This window comes from Anomalospiza imberbis, chromosome 4, assembly GCF_031753505.1.
Source record: "Anomalospiza imberbis isolate Cuckoo-Finch-1a 21T00152 chromosome 4, ASM3175350v1, whole genome shotgun sequence".
NCBI classification, from domain to species: Eukaryota; Metazoa; Chordata; class Aves; order Passeriformes; family Viduidae; genus Anomalospiza; species Anomalospiza imberbis.
This window is the reverse complement of record NC_089684.1, coordinates 9,113,130-9,134,807: the sequence shown is the minus strand read 5'-3', so window position 1 is coordinate 9,134,807 and position 21,678 is coordinate 9,113,130. Positions and strand designations below refer to the sequence as shown.

Here is a 21,678-nt window from a genome sequence, read left to right as displayed (position 1 = left end):
ATTTTAATTCTTAAATGATAATGATTTATCATATTTGGGATAAATTTTCTACTAATAATATTTTTTCTAACTGTTGCAAAAAAAAAAAAAAAGCCATAGCAAATCCTGCAGCTTTATAAATTCCAAAAGTGTCAAGACCAAGACATTTGTTTAACTATGACATTTGTATGTCATCCCACAAATTTTTCTTAAAGATTGCATCAAAAGAAATAGAAGACTGTATTAGAAAACACATAGGTTTACCCTGAGACAAAAAAAAAAAAAAAATTAGAAATGAAGTTTTGGTTCCATCAGCACATTATTCCCCCATTTGGTCACTTTCTGAAGGGACTGCCAGTGTGGATGACTACCTCCCACAGTCCTGTCATTGCCCTGCTAACTACTTCTTTCCAGTGATATATTCCACTATAATTTTCATATTTCCTGTTATACTTCCACCATGGAGGAAAAGATGCCAGTAAAAGTGGTGTAACATCTTGCAAATACACTGAGAGAGAACTGCTGAACCTTTGGCAATTGTTACCTTAAGAAACCCAACCCTGAAGACGTATGTTGGGGAGCATTGCTGTGAGAAATGGATAAACATCCTTTCACCCTGACATCAAGAAGAAAAGAGAAAGGGAAGTTGACAGAGGTCACACACAAAAGTGAAGAGCTCTGTAGAAACATCTTTGGATTCTAATCTGGACTGACAGCTATCCTATCTGTTACTAGTGTTATGTATAATGGACACATAACTCCTGCTTCAAAGTCAGAATAACCCTCTGTTTGAATGTTTTAAAGACAAAACTGCTAGGCCTCATTCCAGCCTCCTGAACCAAAGTACACAAGAATCAACAATCTACTTGGGCAAGTAGTGGTTCAAGACCACATGCCAAAAAAATGCAGCAAAAATTCCACAAAGTAAATTGAATTATTTATAAAAATATAAGAGAATTACCACATCTATTACATGTATGACCTTAGGGAAATTATTAATATTTATATTAATGTATACATTTATAGTGTTGAGACATTGTAATCTATGGATCACAAAGAAAAGTAAGGCAACCTTTCACCAAATGGAGAAACTGTTTTCTAAACGTTTCATTGGCTGGGATATACAATTTAACTGTAATTGATATAATCACACTTCTACTTTCACAATATATTTAGATGTGTATTTATCTATTTCTAAAGCTGATTTCTCATGCCTTTTCAGTTGTAAAATTGCCCAGATATTAATTCTTTTATCCATATCCTTCCCCAGTTAAGCATACATGTCAGACCTCAAGGTTAATTTCTGCAACAGAAATTTAGACATCATTTATTATCTGGTATATTTTTTCTCTATTAGCTCTTGGAGAAGAACACTGCCACTAATCCAGTAAGAGGTAAGATTTCTAAAACAGCATCTAGGTAATGCTGCAGAGCTCTTAAAATAGATAGAAAAACACTGTGTTTTCTTGGGTCTCAGATGGAGATAGGTCTCCAGGCCCTTTCCCACTGCAGCTGGAGAAAGAAATGGCAAAAATGGTCCTCCTGGAGAAAGAAGAAAGGCATCCTTGCAAGAATAACATTTCTAGGGGCTTCTAAACTCTGTTTTGGTGGTGTCCTATGTTGGTATAAATCTTGTGCAAAGGGGAGAGAAATAATGAGTAATAGATGAAACAAGGGACAATTTCCATTCAAGGAATATGGTTGAAACATTTAGAATTACCATGAAGTTTCTTTTCAATGGCCACTGAATATTTGCAGAACAATGCAGCATAACACAATCCTATTCCTATTGCAGTAGCAGCAAACAGTCTGCTGCTACTGCAGACCAAGCTATTAAAAGCCAAAATACCAGTGGCTGGGGTTGGATGGCACAGACACCCCAGCATTGCAGAGGCTCTCACACTTGTATAGCTTATGCATTTTAAAGTCCCACAGGTTTTAACTCTTCTGATTTTAAATTTTCAACCATACATGCAGAGCAGTTTGAATCGGCATGGTAACCAAAGGCAAAGTCTTGGCTCTGACAGAATCCTGAGATAGGATTCCCATACACTAGTCATGTCAACCATTTTCAACTCATACCAGTTCTACAACATGTATGCACAGTAGGCTAATAAAATGTTGACAAACCTCAACATTCTAAGATTTGAAAAGCATCGGGTTTTCCTGATGTGTACTTGTGCATACCCATCCATGGAGGCTGCATAATTGCAAGGTCAGAGAACCACCACAACAGCCACTAGGAAGTTGTCTCAGCACAAGACTACCTGCACCATTAAAGCTCTGCCTGGTAAACACTGGCCTGAAAACCATTTTTAGCTTTCAGCTGTATATTATATTGATGAGACTAAACAGTTTTCTAGTGTCAGGTTTTTGTTTATCATATCATACTTCAGAATGTAAGCGTCTCGGAACTCTTCTTTTAGGCTAAAAGATGCACTGCATTCTCTGGATGTTTCATGATAATCAGTGATTTCATATTTTGTTCCAGATCTCTGAAAAAAAAAAGCCTTAAACATTTTAAAATCAATGCCCTCAGAGTATCACTTAGAATACACCCTATAGGTGCCTATATATCCTTTAAATGAATTTGGGAACCATCAACCAACTTCTACTCTAAGCTGTATCATTTTAAAATTGTATCACATTTTTAAGGACACTGATTTTCAGCACCCCTTGTCTGCTTTTAAATACATCATTGCATATAATTTTGTCAGGCAAGATCTACTTTCCTTTAACCCCACTTGACTGCATTAAATATTTTCAGTTTCTGATTAATGAAGTCTCAAAAGAAATATTTAATCTCTTGACTGAGGTCAGAATCATACTGATAAGAATAGAAGTAATTATTTCTTTTATCCCATTCTTTTCCAATATTAGAATTCTTATACCAATTTTCAGGAGCTACTACTTCTCTTTTACAAGGGCTTTTTTGAAAACCTAATAAAGTTGGTTCTTAAAACTAAAAGGCTTTTGCAGACTGTACTTATATCTCTTCAGGATGAGACAGAAGTGACAAAGGCACATAAATAGAATGCATATTTTGACAATTAGAAGGGTATCTAAGTATTGCTTCTTCAAAACATGGAGAATGAGACTAGAATCATAGAATGAATTCAGAAAAGCTGAAAATTATTAATACTGCTTGAATAAAGCACATCATTTTCTGAGCCAACTCATCAACTAAAAGATACAGTTTTGATAGCATATGAAATAGACTGAAGGCAAAGTGTTGGACTTTCAGAGATATCTGACTACACAAAATATACCATAATCTGTGACACTAACCCTTCTGCCAACCAATATTTATAAAATTTTAGGATCTACTTCAGCATTTGGAAGCTGCATGTATTTCATGGTCAGTTCACTTAGTGAAATTCACAGAATCATGTAATAGGTAATGCTGGAAGGGACCACATGGGGTCATCTTGTCCAACCTCCCTTCTCCAGCAGGATCATCCTAGAGCACAACGGCATAAGATTGTGTCCAGACAGTTCTGGAATATCTTCAATGTGGGAAACTTCACAACCTCTATGGGCAATCTGTTCCAGTGCTCAGTCATCTGCACATTAAAGAAGTTCTTCCTCGTGTTCAGTTGGAACTTCCTATGATTCTGCCCATTGCCTCTTGTCCGACTGCCTGGGACCACTGAGCAGAGCCTGGCTCCATCCTCTTGGCACCTTCCCTTCAGACACTGACAGACATCGATGAGGTCCCTTCTCAGTTGTCCCTTCTCAAGGCTGAACAGGCTTAGCTCCCTCAGCCTTTTCTCATAACAAAGATACTCCAGTTCCTTAATAATCTTTGTCACCCTTCACTGGACTTGCTCGAGGAGTTCCAAGTCTCTTGTACTGAGAAGCCCAGAACTGGACACAGCACTCCAGATTCAGCTTCACCAGGGCTGCAGTCACTCATCCTGAAAACTTAAGTTCAGCATGTAGAAATCAGTCTTGAAGTATCAAGGTATTTAAGCACACCTGTATTTTCAAGTCTGTGGTCAAGCCAATTGTTTCTGGAGGAATCATTAAATTCATACAATTCACATTATCTTACAGAGCTCGAGAAAAAGTGGGGAGAAAAATAGCTTTTTCTGTGACCATTCTATTGAATTAATAATGCAATAAAAGCGGTTTTGATAAAAAATCATCACATGCACATCTAGTATTATCTGCAAAAGCAAAAACTAATTAAATAATATGGTCATTAGAAAGAAATTAATTTTGAGAATTGATCTCATAAACCTGGGAGGCTTTGGATTTAAATTTCAAAAGCACATATACACTATCTCATATTTCCCCAGATAAAATTACATACTAAAGTAACAGAAAATCCTCTTTCTGGAGAAGGTCCAACTTTGTATTATGCAGCTAATACTTCCTCAAAGAAGAGAGACTGGAAATAATATAAAAATGAAGAAAGTTACAATTCCATGACTGAACACTGATGCCACATATTTAACTCCCTAGTAATACTGGGTGAAGAGATCTGCTGATAATTCTAAGAATTTAGATATTATGAATAGAAACACTATGGAAGTTCCACGTTTTGAAGTGTTACAGTGTTATTTTATTCTAATAAATTAGCATGTTAGTGAAAGAGGCCATGTAATTAATATGCAATACTCTGCTAAGTGAGCTCTTAATTAGACTAACAATTTAGAAGACACAGGAAATAAAGGAATTAATTTAGCACTTTGTACATGATAAAAATTAAAAATTAAAAGTTAATGCTGTTCATGCACTGAATAAAAGTGGAGCCAGATGGCATAACCTATGAAAAAAGGAGACACAAAATTTTCATTTTCATTAAACTGTAATGTGAGCAGCATCTTGTCTACTAATTAGCAGAACCTGATGATCCCACTTTCAGTATATCTAACATATGTAACATATGCACTTCAGCATATGTAGAACTTTCTATAATAAATATTGATAAAGATACCATACTATTTATTTGATCTTTTTCCCTTGAAGTTCTTATACAGAATTTGAAAAAGTATACAATATTGAGTTCTTATTCAGCTAGGAATAATAATTACATGGAAAGTGGAAGCAAACTACAACATTTTTCCAGTTAAGGTGTGGCACTGCCTAGAAATTCAGTGAAGTAGCACAGACCTGCAGTGTCATGCACTGTTAAAAGAAAAAATCAGAGATATGGATCATGCCCCAAAGTACTTTTATTTCAACCATTAAAAAGAATCCTCTATCACAAAAAGGAGCAAAACAGCAATACATTACCATATCTCCTGAAACAGGCACAAAAATAAAAAATCTAAGGAGGGGTGTAGGGAATCAGTGCAACAGCATGATAAGAAAGAAAGAAGAATTAGAAACATCTGAAGATTAGTAACAGAGGTTTGATATTCATAACTTTAATATGATAGCCACTTGGTGACCTCAGACCCGGAACAAATTGCCACTATAACACAAAAATCAGTGCAAGACCAAACCTCAGTGATTTGTGTTACTTTATTTGCATCTCTATTTTCAAAATAAATTACTGTACTTAATCACTTAATAATTACTACCTGTCCAAATCCTCACTTCTCACCTTCTACACCTTCTGTAAGCATGAAATAAATTATCGGGACTTAAACACTTGTTATGATGTTAATTGGAGTTGTTTTATCTCAACCTACACTCATTTGTGATTTGGTGAGTTTGCCTAACAGAAATAACACTGAAATTACAGGCTCCAAACCCATATCTCCTTATATCTCTATTCTAAGTAAAACTACATGAGGAATTTTCTCTCATAAATTATGGCATGAATTATAGGTTATCTAAATAGATATTCATCATTCTATTGCCTCTCATAGGGATATGCCCATAATACTTGTCACATTGATGTACAATAATTTGCACTAAGAAGTAGGAGCCAAAAAAATTCAATTGGAATCCAAATCACATCCTTGTGATGGAGATGGTTGGACCACATCTGCAGTAATGAAAAATATCAGTTATAATTTCTTGGTGTGAATGTTGTGACACACAAGCCCTGAGTCTACTACAGAAAATCTAGAGAATCAACCATTTAGACATTTCTATCACTATTCTACCCCTAGGACCATAAGCAAAGGTTAGAGAAATACGAAATTTTCTATTAAATGTGTATGATTAGGTTTCATCACCATTTCTAAAAATCACAACCATTATGAAATCAGATGTTTTGAACACTCTCATTCAGCAAATGTACATTTTCCCATATTTCTCAAACCTCAAAAGACGATTTACTTACTCACAACACTAAAAAAAAACAAATTACCAGACAAATCTGGATCCAGATATTTAATTAGAGACACCAAACTTCAGACTGAAAATAAATACTCATGTTCAAGGTAGATGTCAGTGAGCCACAATGCAGGAGGCAGATAAATCCACGTCATCTTTCTAATAAGGATTTCTGACACTCTTTCTACAGGGTGTTGCAAATGCTAACCTAAAGAGACTATAAAGCAATAAATCAAGACAAATTATGACTGCATTATGAACTGTAGCTTTTTGCAGCCTGTATTTCTTTTTTCACTTCATGCCTTTGGTAAGCTTAAGTATAAGAAAAATAGAAAAACCTTTTGCAAAAGTGAAATAAAGTTGGAAAACAAAAAAAAAGTCATTATGGTTCCAACAACCAATCTGAACCCTAAAGAGTCACATCTTTATTTAGTTATTATCATAGCAATTATCCTTTCTAATTCAGTGTGCTCTATTGTGTTATCTCTACCAGAGATGATTACATAATCACTGAATGAGTATGTTAGTTGGTGTAACAAAAGATATTATGAACTGTTTTCAACTGGTTTGCAATATTAGTTGTGTTTATGTTTATTGTTATTTAAATTCATCTATTATTGAACAGTTTATTAGAATATTATGCAGTAAACCTTGCTTTGGTGGATATATGAAAATAGCATTTTACCATTAAATTCCAGTGTAAGTTAGGTGCTTTAATTTAAGTGTCTACCTGATGATCTACTTCCATCACTGTATATCAGTACTGGGAAAAACAATCAGCTCACATTCTAATTTCAGTTATAGCCATTATATCCCCTTATGTCCCCACGTTTTGGAAGCCAAAATAAGGACCTGACTTTAATCCACAATAATGGTCTCACTGTGTTTTAATTAACATCATTAACAAATGCCATTTTCCAATCCAGAAGCTGAGGTGCAAATAAAATTACATTATTTAAGATTAAATCTTGAAAAACAGATTATTATTTTATTGTATATTAATGTTTAATTCAAATGCATGTAACTGTAATATATATATGTATACAAACACCCATGTACAGGTATCATCCAAACAGATGCTCACACATGTTCATTCTTTGAACAGAAATATTTATAATGATTTTTAAATATTTATTACTGCATTTGTTAAGCCCAATGATATAATATAGAGCACTTTTTGGAATCACAAACACAGCTTTCAAAAAGCACTAAATGAACTGAGTAAGAACAGAAGCATACCCTTTATCATCTTAATTTTCATTAAGACATTAGCTGCCAAAGAAAATAGCTGAATGATTCCAGAAGACAGAAATATTTTCAAGGTCTATTAATAACTAGATGAATGCTATTCATCTAGTTAATGTCACTCAACTAATTTTCATTCAAGCTGTCACCAGACTAATTGTAAAAAGAAATGGTATAAGGCAAAACTCATGGAATAATTATTCAGATGCATGGCTCTATGGCTAAGTAGCCTATCTTACACAATAGGGTAGGCCTTAAGTATTGAGAATGCATCTATTATCTATACATTTTCTGAAAACAAAATTCATTATCGTGCATTGTGGCATGCTCCACAGAATAGCACAAAGGAATTTTATTTGCATGAGAAATCTGTGATTTTTTTTGTGTTAGTGTTGAAATATGCTATGGTAACATAAAACTACCACACCACACACCCAGTGACAGGTTTGGGGCATTGAGGATCACTATGGCTAGAGACAGTGTTAGTAAGATGGGGTATTTTATTTCTTTAGATGTACAATATTTGCCTATCTCTCATATACTGTGCAATTCATTTCTTTTGTATGGGCTATTCACTTAAGAGTTGGACTTGACAATCCTTGTGGGTCCTTCCAACCCAGAACATTCTGTGAAATCTTTGGAATCTGTGGATTTAACTCCTGTGACATCCCCACTGACTATGTCAGAGTTTTAGGTCAGAGTGCAGGTACACATTGTCAGCTTGCTGGATTCAAACTTGTAAAAAAGGTAAAGCTATTTTCAGGACTTTAGAGATCACTTAGTTTGCCCTTGTGCATTATGGGGTGCACAGACCTGGGTTTATCACGGCACCTTATGTCCTCAGTAACACAGATCTACCAGGGAGCAGCTGCTCAGTTTTGTTCCAGTTACAGTACTTATGTCAATCCAGACTGGCACTATTCTCCTCCTCCACTAGTCTTCTGTCCAAACTGAATGTGTAACAAAAGAAAGCACCTTTTACATGGGAATTTCACATTTGAAGAAGTTAGATTTAGGAAAGATCCATGGAAAAGGACTGGAACACAGAAGAGGATTGCTTAGTGTTCTGTATTACTATTACCATGAGTAAAAGGATACAAAAAGAATTGTCTTTTGGGGATCATCCCCTATGACTAAAAAGTTATTACCCACACTTACACTAAAAAAACTTAATGAAATCCATAAAAGAAGAAAGGAAAAAAAAAGCATTAAATATTAACCAGGTCAGTGCAGACTGCTTTTGAAACTCATACTTTAATTAAATCTTTAGAATGTAAATCTCATCCCCAGTCAGAAAAAGACTGGACTGACTTTAGCACTGACCAACATGCAACGATTAAGGTCTAATGCTTACTTCAAAGTTTGGCTAAGTAACAGCTGCTTGAACTGCCTCTGTAAATAAAGTGGACAGAATTGACTGCAGACTAAGTGGGCAGCTATGTGGTAAGAAGTCAGCAGGAAAGAAAGAAAGTGTCTGCACAATCCAGACTTGCGGAAAAGGTGAATAAAATGAGGAGCGAGAAACATCTCAAAATAAGTCAAATCTCCTCCATAACAGCCTCAGTCAATCCCTTCTATAAAGCCCTCTTCTGTAAAAGAAGGGTTCAAGGAAAAGGGTGAAAAGAATAATGAATCAGAGAAGTAAATTAGAAGAGAAATAGCAGAACAACAGACTTGAAATAAAATATAGGAAAGATAGCTGTTATAAACTAAAATTCCCACTCATATAACCATTCCAATACCAGAGGGAAATATCACTGGTCTGATGCTTTTATTACATAACCAGATGTAGCTAGAACACCCATCAGATTATTTCAGTTTGAGATCAGCTTACTTCATAAAAGTTTAAACAATTTCTTGAGTTTCATTATAGCTAAAAGGTTTTTCATGTTAATTCTTTTATTATGCTACAGAAAAGTCCCTAAGGAACTGAAGCAAAAGGTTGTAATTCTGTTTACTAATATGAATGATACAATGGTCTTAAAAAATACTGAAATTAAAAAAAATATGCATAGGTAGCAGATAGTGCTTTATTGGTTTGTTCTTCTTTTATGCTATATGACTTTAGTAGATTATCTAAGGTAAGACCCCTTGGGAAAAAAAACTTAAAAAATGAATGGATGGCAGAGGAAGGCTGCTCTTTCCCAAGGAGAAGCTGAGCATGCTTATTGTGGAGACACTTTGAAGTAGGCAACACACAAAGAAGGAAGTAAGAGTGGCACCCAAGAGCTTCAAGCTGCATTTCAAGCAAAGAGAATAAGATCAGTGCAGAGCAGCGTGTGAAGCAGGCAACCCAGTCTCAGAGAACAAACGCTCCACATATGAGTCCACAGACTTTCCTGTAGAGCAGAAAGCCACAGAACTAACTTTAGTAAGACCCCACATGCTAGAGCATTGTGGGCAGAATTTTGCAATTGTCCTCTTTTATTTCTGCTCTCCCTGACATAATTATTTTGAGTTTCCTATATTTAATAAGGTAATAATTCCAATTTTATTCTTATAAATCCTGGATTTTGTGAATCATTCAAAAAAAAAAAAAAAACCAAACAAACAAACAAAACACCAAAACTCCACAACTTTACTCCTCTAGGACCCACTACAGAATAATATTTTCTATTGCATTGGTATATTCAATGTAAGTTATCATAGCACCACATCAACATAATATTAAGCAAGTATTATAGGTAAGATCTGAAATAAATTCTTAAACAAGAAACTAACTTTTTGAAAATTTTTGAGTGCTCCATCAGTAGCAGATATTCAGTCATACCTGAGACACTGCCACACAGAAATAAATCTGACTGTTAATAATTCATATTGAAAATAAGTCAGGTAATAAAATTCTCAGTTGTTATACATGCACTTGTTATGCAAGTTTTCTTCCCATAAAAGATAAAATAAAATTATTCAAAGAACTATAGACAGGTTTGTGTATGATAAAAAAAAAAAAGGAAAAAGAAAAGATAGAAACGAAAAGAGAGACTGCAAGGAGGCAAGGGGGATCCATCAGAGAGCACAGAATCTTTCTTGAAGGTACTGAGTTTCAGGTCACCGCTGGACATCCATGAATGAGAACAGGGAAAATGGTGTTTAGAAGCATCTAAAGCTTTTCTAGCAGTCTATGTTACCCAGAAAAATTTTCTTTGTAACAAAAGAAATATTTTGGTCCATTTCAATTCTCAGTTTTCACTATGCTTTTCTGAATCCTGTCTAATTCTCAGTTCATTAAATCTATCCTTATCCTCACCATATAGCTTCCACTGATGCAGAGTTCTAATTTGACTATTTTTCCTCTATTTTAAACCTCTAAATATGTCATCTGAATTCTTTCTCTTCATGACTAGTCCCATATTTCTCAGTATCAGCCCTTATATTTGAACACAAAGAACTAGAGTCATTGATGCCAAAGGAAAGGTTCATTAACATTGAAAACAGACAGTGGTCAAGCAACTGTTTCCACCAGTAGACTAAATAGAATTTGGTACAATTATTTCCAGAATTATTATTTGAAGTTTTATTCAAGTTTCATGTATGCATAGGGATTTTACAGGCACGTATGCAACATATATAAAAGGAAATTGAGATCTGTTATTAAGCCTTCTACTTATAGTTGTGAATTACTCACTCCCTGCAGAGTAACAGTTCCTTCACTCAAATAGTTTACTGTACTCAGCATTTATTGCTAAGGCATGATCAAAAGTATATTTTAGTAGAAACTTAGATGGCATAGTAAAATAATACTGAACTATAGTCCAGATGGCATCAAGATGTGAGGATTAAAGGACATCTCTTTCATCAGAAAGAGCTGTACATTAAGTTCTCAGTTTGTTCTCTACTTAACTCTATCTAAAGTCTTGTTCCTATAGCAACTGAATATACAGCTATGCCTGAAAGAATTATATACCAGCAAGCACTCCCATCTCCAAAGTGTATATTGCAAATTAACACATCTTTGGGCAGAAGCTTCCATTTAGTAACTGCAATAAAATTCTCTTGTCCTTCCATTTGGGGGGATTATAGTCCCTGTCTTCTAACATCCCAGGAGTTTTACTGATATTCACAATCATCTCTAGCTGCCTCACCAGAGGTTACTTCATTATTTAAAACACAGTCATCAAATTTATTTGGAAATAAAAACAACTACTTGGTCACAATATTAAAAATGAAAGACCTGATTACATTTTCCAAGGTCTTTAGAACCATTACTTTTTCATGGAACATCTAAAATATATTTACATCATGAAAATATTGTGACAGAAAAAGTGATTGGAAATTCAGAAATTTTTTTTTTTTCTTGTCTTTAAGAATAACCTTCTCATCAGACTGAAATAATTAGTCTCCCTTGCTTCATTATACTTCCTCAGTGCTTCAAGATATTGATATTAAGAAGCATTTAGATATAATACATGGAGAAATAAAGGATTTATGGATGTGAAAAGCAAGGGCAGACATACTAAGCCGAGAAGTTACAAGAGATGCTGCAATAATCACATGTTCCTTGAGTTAATTTTTAATTCTTTCTGATTAGTACACATGTACCACAATATCAGCTATTATACAAAAACTGAGTCAGTATGGGTTGACCTTTATTGTTCTCTCTGAAAGCTACAGAACTCCTGACAGATTTCCAAAAATTAAATCCCAATTAAAAATTAGTTCTTTTAACATTTAAAATCTTCAAACTACCTTCTCCAGAACATCTAGCAGATCTTCAAGTAGAATAAATATTTTGCAGCTAGGAAATTGGCAATAGGCTCTGAAAAAGTGGCTACTTTTTCTCTGCTAAACAGGAGAATTATATTCTAGAGAAGTTTTAGATCAATGAAACGATAAAAGTCTCACAAGTGCAAAAGACATTTTTTCATCTGTTCCATGAGACTCCTTGAAAGGTTGGCATTTAATCTACCAATCCAGGCCCTCAATGAGCTGCAAACTTTGCTCTGTAATTTCTAAGATCACAAAAAAAAAAAAAATTAGGCATTAAAACTTGATCGTGAACTTGTCTCAAGAGAGTTTTAGTCCACTTTGAGATGGTCTTTCTGGAAACACAGCAGTTACATGAGAGTTCTTGTCTTATTTCTGAGCAAAACTATTTATTTTGAAGCAGCACCACCACTTACCTGTGGTTTGAGATAAATTTTATCAAATTTGCACTGTCATGGAAGTGTGAAACAGTTAAAATGTGAGCTATCAAAAATTGTTTTTAAAAAAGCCTTGTCTTCATTGTTCATATGACATATAAGAAATTATGCCAGTTAAGAAAAAGAAGGGCAAAGTCAGCAAATATGCCACAGGCAGACAGAGAGCAGGTTGGTTATTTATAGCTGTGGTTTAAGTAGGTGGAATAGGGCTTATGAACAAGGTCTTCTGCCAACTCCTTCTCAAAATGATTTAGTTAGAATTTAGCCAGGCATAGACGTCCTATGGAAGTCTTTGTGCAGACTGCAGTGATGCTCCATGTGATCGTAAAAGGTAAAATAAAATACTAGGCTTTAGAAATGACATCGATTGTGCTCAGTTCTAAAAACTGTTAACTTTAATTTGGCACGCATTCAACACTGATTTTATACTACTCTATCCACATTGATTTCAGTAGGGCTAGTCATGATTGATTTGGAGCAAGTCAGATAAGCCCTTACCATTTTACTTTAATCCCTGAGCTATGGAGCAAAAGATCAGTATTTACTGTCTTCAATTTCAAATAAAGAACTCAAATTTGAGACCCATCTAAACCCAAAAACCAAGTGAAATCAGCCACAATGAAAGTTCCTTATTTTGCCATATTTTCCATTTGCCATGGAAGAGTAGAAGCCTGTCTAATGAAAACTACTGATAAAAGTAGTGCAGTCTTCAAAATGAAATACCAAGAATGTGGAACACCACAGACTTCAAATTATTCTCAGGTAAGTAAATCAGGAGATGCACAGGTCTTAGAAGATGAGATGCCAAGCACACTACCTGATAAACAGGAATAAGTATTATTATGTAGTAGACATTTTATTCTATTCAGTGTAGCAGTGGGCTCATCAGTCTTCCACTGACTCCTCTTTTCAATTGATAATCTAGCATGCAAGTAATCAATTTGAATAATATTTTAAAACAAAAACAGATCAGGATACCCAGGGTTAAAACAAAGGATGATAATCAGAGGAAAAGTGAAAAAAGGAAAACACTATCAGACTACAAAGTTCTGCACCCTCCATGGTTAAATTGAAAAACACTGTGGCCCACAGGCAAAAATAATTTTTCAAGCTAAGAAATTCATGCACTACTGCTTTAAAAATCTAACTAATCAATTAAGCACAAATATCTTCAAGCTCATTAAAAGTAAGAACTCTATCCCTTAAAGATCAAAAAAAGCTGGGTCACCCCAAACTCGTAAACAACTTCCCAGGATGATAAACCTCTAGTCTGGATATCAACTTGCATCAGACACATGCTACATCTACTGCATAGAAGAGATTTTATTCAAAATCCACTGATTTTAACTCATCCGCTAAATCAAGACAGAATTAAAATAACATGTTGTTTAATCAGAAGCTGTTGATCTTTCTTTTTTAGGCTTTCCTGGTTTCCTTCCGCCTCTGTGGACTTCATGTTAATGTTCTAACTTGCATGAGGATTATTCAGTGTTTCATCAGGCCATTATGGGTGGGGAATTAAGAGTTTTACAACCCAGAGAACATTTTTGTCTTTAGGAAGGATTTGGAAAGGAAAAAAAATCACAAAATGACCTTGTGTTAAACAAGATGAGAAGCAGTAGAGTATTTAGAATATTTCTATGCAGTTTTATATTCTCTTTTGCAACCAGCCATCTGTTTCATCTTAATCCAGCTACATAAAAGCAGGTATAGGCCAAAGACCATTCCTGGAAAGGATAAGGCCTTCAGGCCAGAGATACAGATGCTAGAACTCTAGTCAAGCTATGAAGATAAAACATTAGCCTGCCATATGTTAAAAAGGAGCTTCTCTTAGGAGATAGTCTGGGTTTTGCTTATGATTTTTAATCAATATTTATATATAGAAGATATATAAAGAAGAATACAATTTCACTGTTTTGCTCTGGTAGCTCTTTGCACTTGGAATTATGAGAAAATTAATGAGCTTGATATGCAAGTATTGTCAAAATCATGAGAATGCCTGTACTGAGAATTCCCAGCAGATTGGGACACTTTGCCTGCTCCCCTTTACCTGCTCACCACTACTGACTGCCTGGCAGCATGCAGTACCTTCTCCATAAGACTCTTGCATCAAGGAAACATAGGATTAAATTAAAATAGTGCCTATTTTAAGCTGTCTTTATCACATAGAGCCAGTAATGACAAAAGAACAGGGCATAGCCTGAAAGTGGCATCTTCTAGCAGCAGACTCTCAGGCCAGTATATGCCACCAAATTTTGAAATGTGGGCATTTGTCACTTGCGTCCAGCTGGACTCCTTACAAAGTTGTCCAATTCTCAGATGATCCACGAGAAAATTCAAAGTATAAATATAGTACTAAGATTAGTAAGAATTGAATTTATTTATTTCAGGTGCTATACCTGAAAAAAAATCATCATGGGCACAAACATCTTACCAGAACATACAAATAACTGAAACTTAGACTAAAGATAAAGATACAAGACTCTCATCTGTTATTACTCCGTGGGAGACCAAAGAAAATTCCAGATTCCACATACCTGACAAATAAATTCTGCTCTCATTTACCAACACTTCCAGGCTCTTTTCTCCCAGACAACTTTCCAGCAACTCATTCCCAAGCCTGTGGTGCTGCAGGGGGTTGCTGTAACCCAAGTGCAGGACCCAGAACCTGGCCTTGTTAAACCTTGTACAGCTGGCCTTAACCCATCGATCCAACCTGCAAACTTACTGAGGATGCACTTAATCCTCTTGTTCAGATCACTCATAAAAGTATTAAACAGGACTGATATTGAATACATGACTGCTGTTGGAATACCTTTTAATTTCAGATATCCATTAGAGACTGAAATAGAAATATCTGACCATGCAGCATTCTCCTACTAAGAGTTCTAACAGGCAATGCAGAGATGGAAAGAAATACTGTAACAAATTTAACAGTTAACTGTGATATTTTGCTAGTGTGGATCAGATATAAATACCAACTATAACGATCTTGTAGTTCGGACATACACAAAAAAAACCAAAAAAAACCCAACAAACATTTGCTAGTATCTATGTCAGCCTACCTGCTCCAAAGAATTTTTCCAGCTATATATTTAAAAAGAAAGCAAACTGTTGCATATTTCCAAACAAATACAATTCAATACAGACAAAGCCATAGAATACAAATATTCAGATACCATAATATGAATTACCACATATTAAAGCCATTTCATCATCCTTCCTTAAAATAGTAAAAATATATATCTGTATTTCAAATAGTAGGTCAATGAATCTTAGAGGAAATCTTTGTAGATTTTCTTAGGATTCAGAATGCAATGGTAGTGGTAATTTCAAAATAAGAAGGAACAAAATTATGCTAGTTTACCTGGAAGGCAGCAAATCGTACAGTAATAAACAAAAATTTCTATTTTACTTTTGAAACAAACTTAGCTGACTGTGACTAGTTAAAATTAACATGCTTATTCTTTCAAGCCATGGTGTTTTTGAAATAAATTTTCCATTATAAATACAAATCCAACTCAACACTTATTGAATTTTTCTAGGGGAAAAAAGTAATCTTTACACTCTGGGGCATACAAAGTAAAATTTGCAAGTAAACACACCACATATGTTAAATATGTATATTTTGACATACTCTTACTACTACTTCTATAGTGTAGAAAAGTACATAACATTTTTAGATGCTTCACAGTATAAACCACATCAAAAGAACTCTATTCAGTTCCAAAGCAACTGTTGCATTCACTGTCACTTGGCAGTATGACTGCTTTCTGTTTGCAGTACTGTTCTAGTGACAGGAATATTAATTTTCAAAAACCTCTATTTAAAGAAAAAAGCATTTAAGATTCTACACATTTTGTTAGCCTTTAAATAAAATGAAAAAAACAGAAAGCGTCTATACAAAAAGATTTCTAAAGTCACCTGAGAGCTGTTGCTGCAGACTTTTAATGTTACATATTTATAGTAATAGCTCCAGAATATTCTCCTATTTAAATATCTAAACTCCTTTCCCAAAGCATGTCAGAATTAGACCCTCTAGAGAGCATCCCAGGTTAAGCCAGGTAACAATCCAGAACTTGCCTACAGAAACAGCGAATATGAGGACCTGCTTTTCTCCAGAGGTCTGGGAAATAAAAAACTTCTCAGTACCTCAAGGCAGGCTTTGTACCATATGACTGCATTTTGCATCTTTTGTGGCTCAAATTCACAGATTACCTAATACATAAGCAATATCTGGATTATGCAGTCAAAACCACAATCATACCCAGCAAAGAAAATGTGTGTGAAACAAGCAAGGAGGCTAAGTTGTCCCTGCATATAAAGTAAAAAGACAGAAAAGAGGACTGGGAGTGCAGTCTAAATCTCTTGGCACAAGCTTGGATAAGCTTTAACTTTTCTACTCTTTTAAAGAGCTTACTGCAATGTCTGTTTAGAAAACCAGTTAGGTTTGCTATGCTCCTGGCTGTTGCAAATATATCTTGTTTGTTCCAGAAAAATACAGGGTATGATTCAAGGTAAATCATGCATCAGATTTTTCAGTCACATGACAGGGGATGTGTTCAGCATGATGGTCCCTATATGCTCCGTGCAGAAATGACTCAGAAGAAAGTTACACATTTGTCAATCCAAACAAGGGACACTAACAGTCACTAACAGTTGGATGAGGCTCAATACATCCATCTAGATCTGATGCGTGTAATAGTAATTGGTGATGATTGATCAATATCATAATATAGTATCGTATTATAATATCTAAAAAAAATCTGATGAAAACAGTGTATTAAAAAAATAAAAAGGAGAAATTGGCCTAGTTAGTTAATTCATGGAAGTGTGTGTCCTTCCTATTGCCTCCTATCCTGGCAATAGCAAGGCTTCTCATTAAATAGTTCTTTCTTTGAGGCTTGAATACTTTCCCAGGAAACAGCACTAGAATAAGAAAAAACTATTTACACAAGTAACTCCCATGTCTCCTGCTTCTTGTTGATTTGAGATGAGTGTGCAGTTAAATTTTCATGTATGCTTTCAGACCTTTTCAATATTTTGATAAGAATTACATATAAGAAAATATTCAAGCATCTGTAAGTTACCTTAATTTTATCTGTTTGATCACAAGTCTGAAAGTTAAGATCCTATGAGAGGATGCCAGGAACGAAGCTCGATATTTTAAAGGCTATAAATAATATCATGTTCATCAATCAGAAAGATATCTAGGATTAACCAAGAGGAAGACTAAGAAATTAAGAATATATAAAAACCTATCCCTTTTCTGGCATACCTTCAGTAATGTAGGCATCAGAAGGAGGGTAAACGCCAACTGCTCCTCTTTCAATAATTAGGATATAAATATTCTATTGTAAAATGCAGATGGAGAAAAAAGAAAACATATTTTATACCGCAGTACAATCCAAGAACACTCACCTGTGAAATGGAAGATGCAAATTAATACTCCTTTTCTGCCTGAGGCAATTTAAATACTGTTTTAATGATGCATCCCTATCACCAAATTGTAGCATTCTCTGGGCAGGACATTCCTCATTCCTGAGGATTCATTTCTGAACATCCAACTGATGTTCAGTTCATCCAACTGATGTTCAGAAAAAAACCAGATACCCCACCCACATCCCAAACCCTATCAACAACTCAGACTGTATTTTGATCTCTGTCTTCTGACTTTTCCCCAAGAAGATCAGTGTTTCAGCTGCTATGCTTTTAGACACCCTGTACACAATGATTGTCTCTTACACTTTCCATGGCCAAGTTAATCCAAAGGGTTTTTTTTTTTTTTCACATTTCTCTTACAATCCAGTGGATAGTAAAATGACAGTTTGGAACCTCAATCTCCTTTTGCTATTTCATGTATTTAAGAACCAAAACTAGCCATTTCTTTTCTTACTTACAAATTTTAAAATTCTTTCACAACTGCTGCTAAGCTCAATATACAGGCTATAAGGAACTTCCTGAAAGACTATAAAGATACACATGTTGAGAACTATGCAAAATATGAATTCACTAGATGTTAGTGGACACATTTTATTGAAAATTAGACATATCCTTTGCTAGTCTAAATTTTATAGGCTCTTTCAATCTTTAAACTACCTTTCCACCCTTGAACAGAAAAGTTTAGTCAAAATTCAATCAAGACTATAAAACACAAACCCACTCAAAATAGTCTTAGTGGATCAAACCAAAACATCTTAATAGCCCAATACTCACCTTTCAAAAAAGTTTATTAATAGACTCCTCTAGAAGTAAAATGAGGACTGTACTTCACTATGGCCTGAATTTTCAAAAAAATTTAATCTGTAGCACCCTGAAAAATTTCTGGGAGCCCTCTTACCTCCTTTTAAAGAAAAAAAAAATCAAACACTCCTTTGCTATCTGCCACTTACCTAGTACCACCAAGGCTGGCTTCAGTTGTAGATTGAACACCAGAGTTACCAGTTAAACAATTTCAGGTTTCAGCAGTCTCAGATTAATTCTATGATTGTCACAGTCAATTATTATCTTCATTATTAAAGATCTATTAAATGTTATTTGATGCAATGCTTTAGGTTTGTTCCTCACTGAGTGGAATCTTGCTCCTGTAGATTAAGAAACAATGGAGCTAGCAATGACCACGACATTTTAGCTCTGTGTGTTATGGCTGTGTCCTATTATATCATAAAATATCCTGAGCTAGAAGGGACCCACAAGGATCATCAAAGTCCAGGTCCTGACCCTGCAGAGTACAGCTCTAAGAACACCACTACGTGCCTGATAAGGTCTAAACGCTTCTCAAACTCTGTCAAGTTTGGTGCTGTAACCACTTCCCCAGGGAAGTTCCAGTGCCTGACCATCCTCTAGGGGGAAAAAACTTTTCTTAATACCCAATCTAAACCTTCCCTGACACATCTTCATACTATTTCTTAGGGTCACTTATCACCAGGGAGAATAGATGAGAACGTCTTGCCGCTTCCTATAGTGAGGAAGCTATAGATGACAATGAGGTGTCCCCTCAGTCTCCTCCTCTCCAGGCTAAAGAGACCAAGTGATTTCAGCTGGTCCTCTTTTTGTTTCCCCTCAAGACCTTTCATCATTTTTCTTGCCCTCCTTTGAACACTAATAGCTTAATATCTTTCTTACATTGTGGTGCCCAAAACTGCACTCAGGATTCAAGACGAGGCCACCCCAGTGCAGAGCACAGCAGGACGATCCCCTCCCTTCCCTGGCTGGCGATGCCATGCCTGCTGTCCCCCAGAACACAGGTGGCCCACCTGGCAGCCAGGGCAGAGGCTCAACTTGTGGTTGATCAGGATGCCCAGATCTCTTTCTGCAGTGCTGCTCTCCAGCCTCTTGTTCTCAAGTCTATCTGTATATCCAGGGTTGCCCCTTCTCAGGTGCAGAATCCAGCACTTGCCCTTGTTAAACTTCATACAATTGGTGATTTTCCAGCCCTCTATTTTTTCCAGGTCCTCTTCAGGACCTCTCTGCCTTTGCAGGAGTCAACAACTCCTCCAAATTTACTATAATCTGCAAATTTACTTGGTATTCCTTCAAGTCCTGCATCCAAATTGTTTATGAAGGTGTTGAAGAGCACTGGCCCCACAGTGGAGCCCTGCAGCAACTGGTCACTGACCAGATGTCATCACATCACAGTAACTCCCTTTGTGCCCAACCCATGAGACAGTTGCTCACCCATCAGATGATGTGTTTACCCAGCTGAATAATTTTGTTCAGAGGGATACTATGAGAGACAGTACAGAAAGCTTTAGTGGAATACTAAAAGATCACAGCAGAAGGCTTCCTTTGGTCAGCTGCATGGGTTACATTTTCATAAAAGGAAATCAGGTCTGAAAAACAGGACTTTAAAGAAGCCATGTTGGCTGTAACCAATGATTGTGTTGTCTTTTAAGTGATTTCCAATACCTCCCAGAATAATCTTCTTCATAATTTTACCAGTCACTGAAATGAGTCTGACAGGCCTGAAATATCCAGGGTCTTTTTTTTTTTTTTTGCCCTTCTTCAAAACTGGGACAACTGTCTCCAGTTTCCAGTGAACTGGGACCTCTCAGATTCCAAGACCATTCAAAAATCATGCAGAGAGGCATTGTAACGATATCAGCCAGCACTTTGAGTATTCTCAGATGAATCCTATCAGGCCCCATAGATTTACAGGAATCCAGCTGGAGCAGCAAATCCCACACAATTTCAGGGTCATCTGGGAGTTAATCAGTCTCACGCCATGATCCTCCTGCTCAGGATGCTGGGATGCCCATAGCCTAGGAATGATGTTGAAGAGTCAAAGAAAGCATTAAATACCTCTGCCTTGTCATTGTCCCTGATGGGTTGATGGGATTTCTGCACTGCCTTTTGACATTAATATATTTTTAAAACTTTTTTATTGCCCCCCATAATTCTTGCCAGCTTCAACTCCAGTTGAGCTGTGGCCACACAAATTTTCTCCCTAGACTGTCAAGCAGTAAGTTTGTGTGCCTTACATGTCACCTGTATTTGCTTCCACTGGCCATATTCCTTCCTTTTTTGCCTTATCTCCAAAATAAGATTCTAGTCAGCCAGGCTGACCTTCTGCATCTCATCTGCTTGACTCCTGACAGTTTGGAATTGCTAGGTCTCATGCCTTTAGAAGGCAGTGCTTATAAACTGACTGGAACTGATGGACCTCAGCATCCTCAGAAGCTCTTTCCCAGAGAACCTCACTTCCTAGTTCCCTGAGAAGCCTCAAGTCTGCTCTCATATCCAGTATTGAAGTTTTGTTGGCACTGGCACTTTTCCTTCTGTCAACAGAGCTTTTAAATTTGATTGCTTTGTGGTCACTGTGGACAAGACAGCCATCAATCTCCATTTCACTCATCAGACCCATTCTGTTAACATCAACAAATCAATGAAGGCATTTTTCCTCGTTTGCTCCCTTGGTACCTGGACCATAAGTTGTCATCCAAATGCCTTAGGAATCTTCCAGACCTGTTTGTGCCAGCTGTGCAATGCTCCCAGTTAATTTCTGGCATTTCCCGGTTAATTTAAAGTCTTCCATAAGGACAAGGGCAGTTGATTTGGAGGTGTCTCTTAGTTCCTTGAA

At 36.0% G+C, this 21,678-nt stretch overlaps 1 long non-coding RNA gene across 1 annotated transcript; it reads right to left on the bottom strand.

The window, feature by feature from the left end:
• Window positions 1–7,940: 7,940 nt before the first annotated feature.
• Window positions 7,941–20,475, bottom strand: LOC137472191 (uncharacterized). Its single transcript, XR_010998057.1, has 2 exons — window positions 20,124–20,475; window positions 7,941–8,193 (listed from the first exon to the last, which is right to left on the bottom strand). It is a non-coding gene; the product is annotated as an uncharacterized lncRNA (long non-coding RNA).
• Between the last annotated feature and the right edge of the window lie 1,203 nt (window positions 20,476–21,678).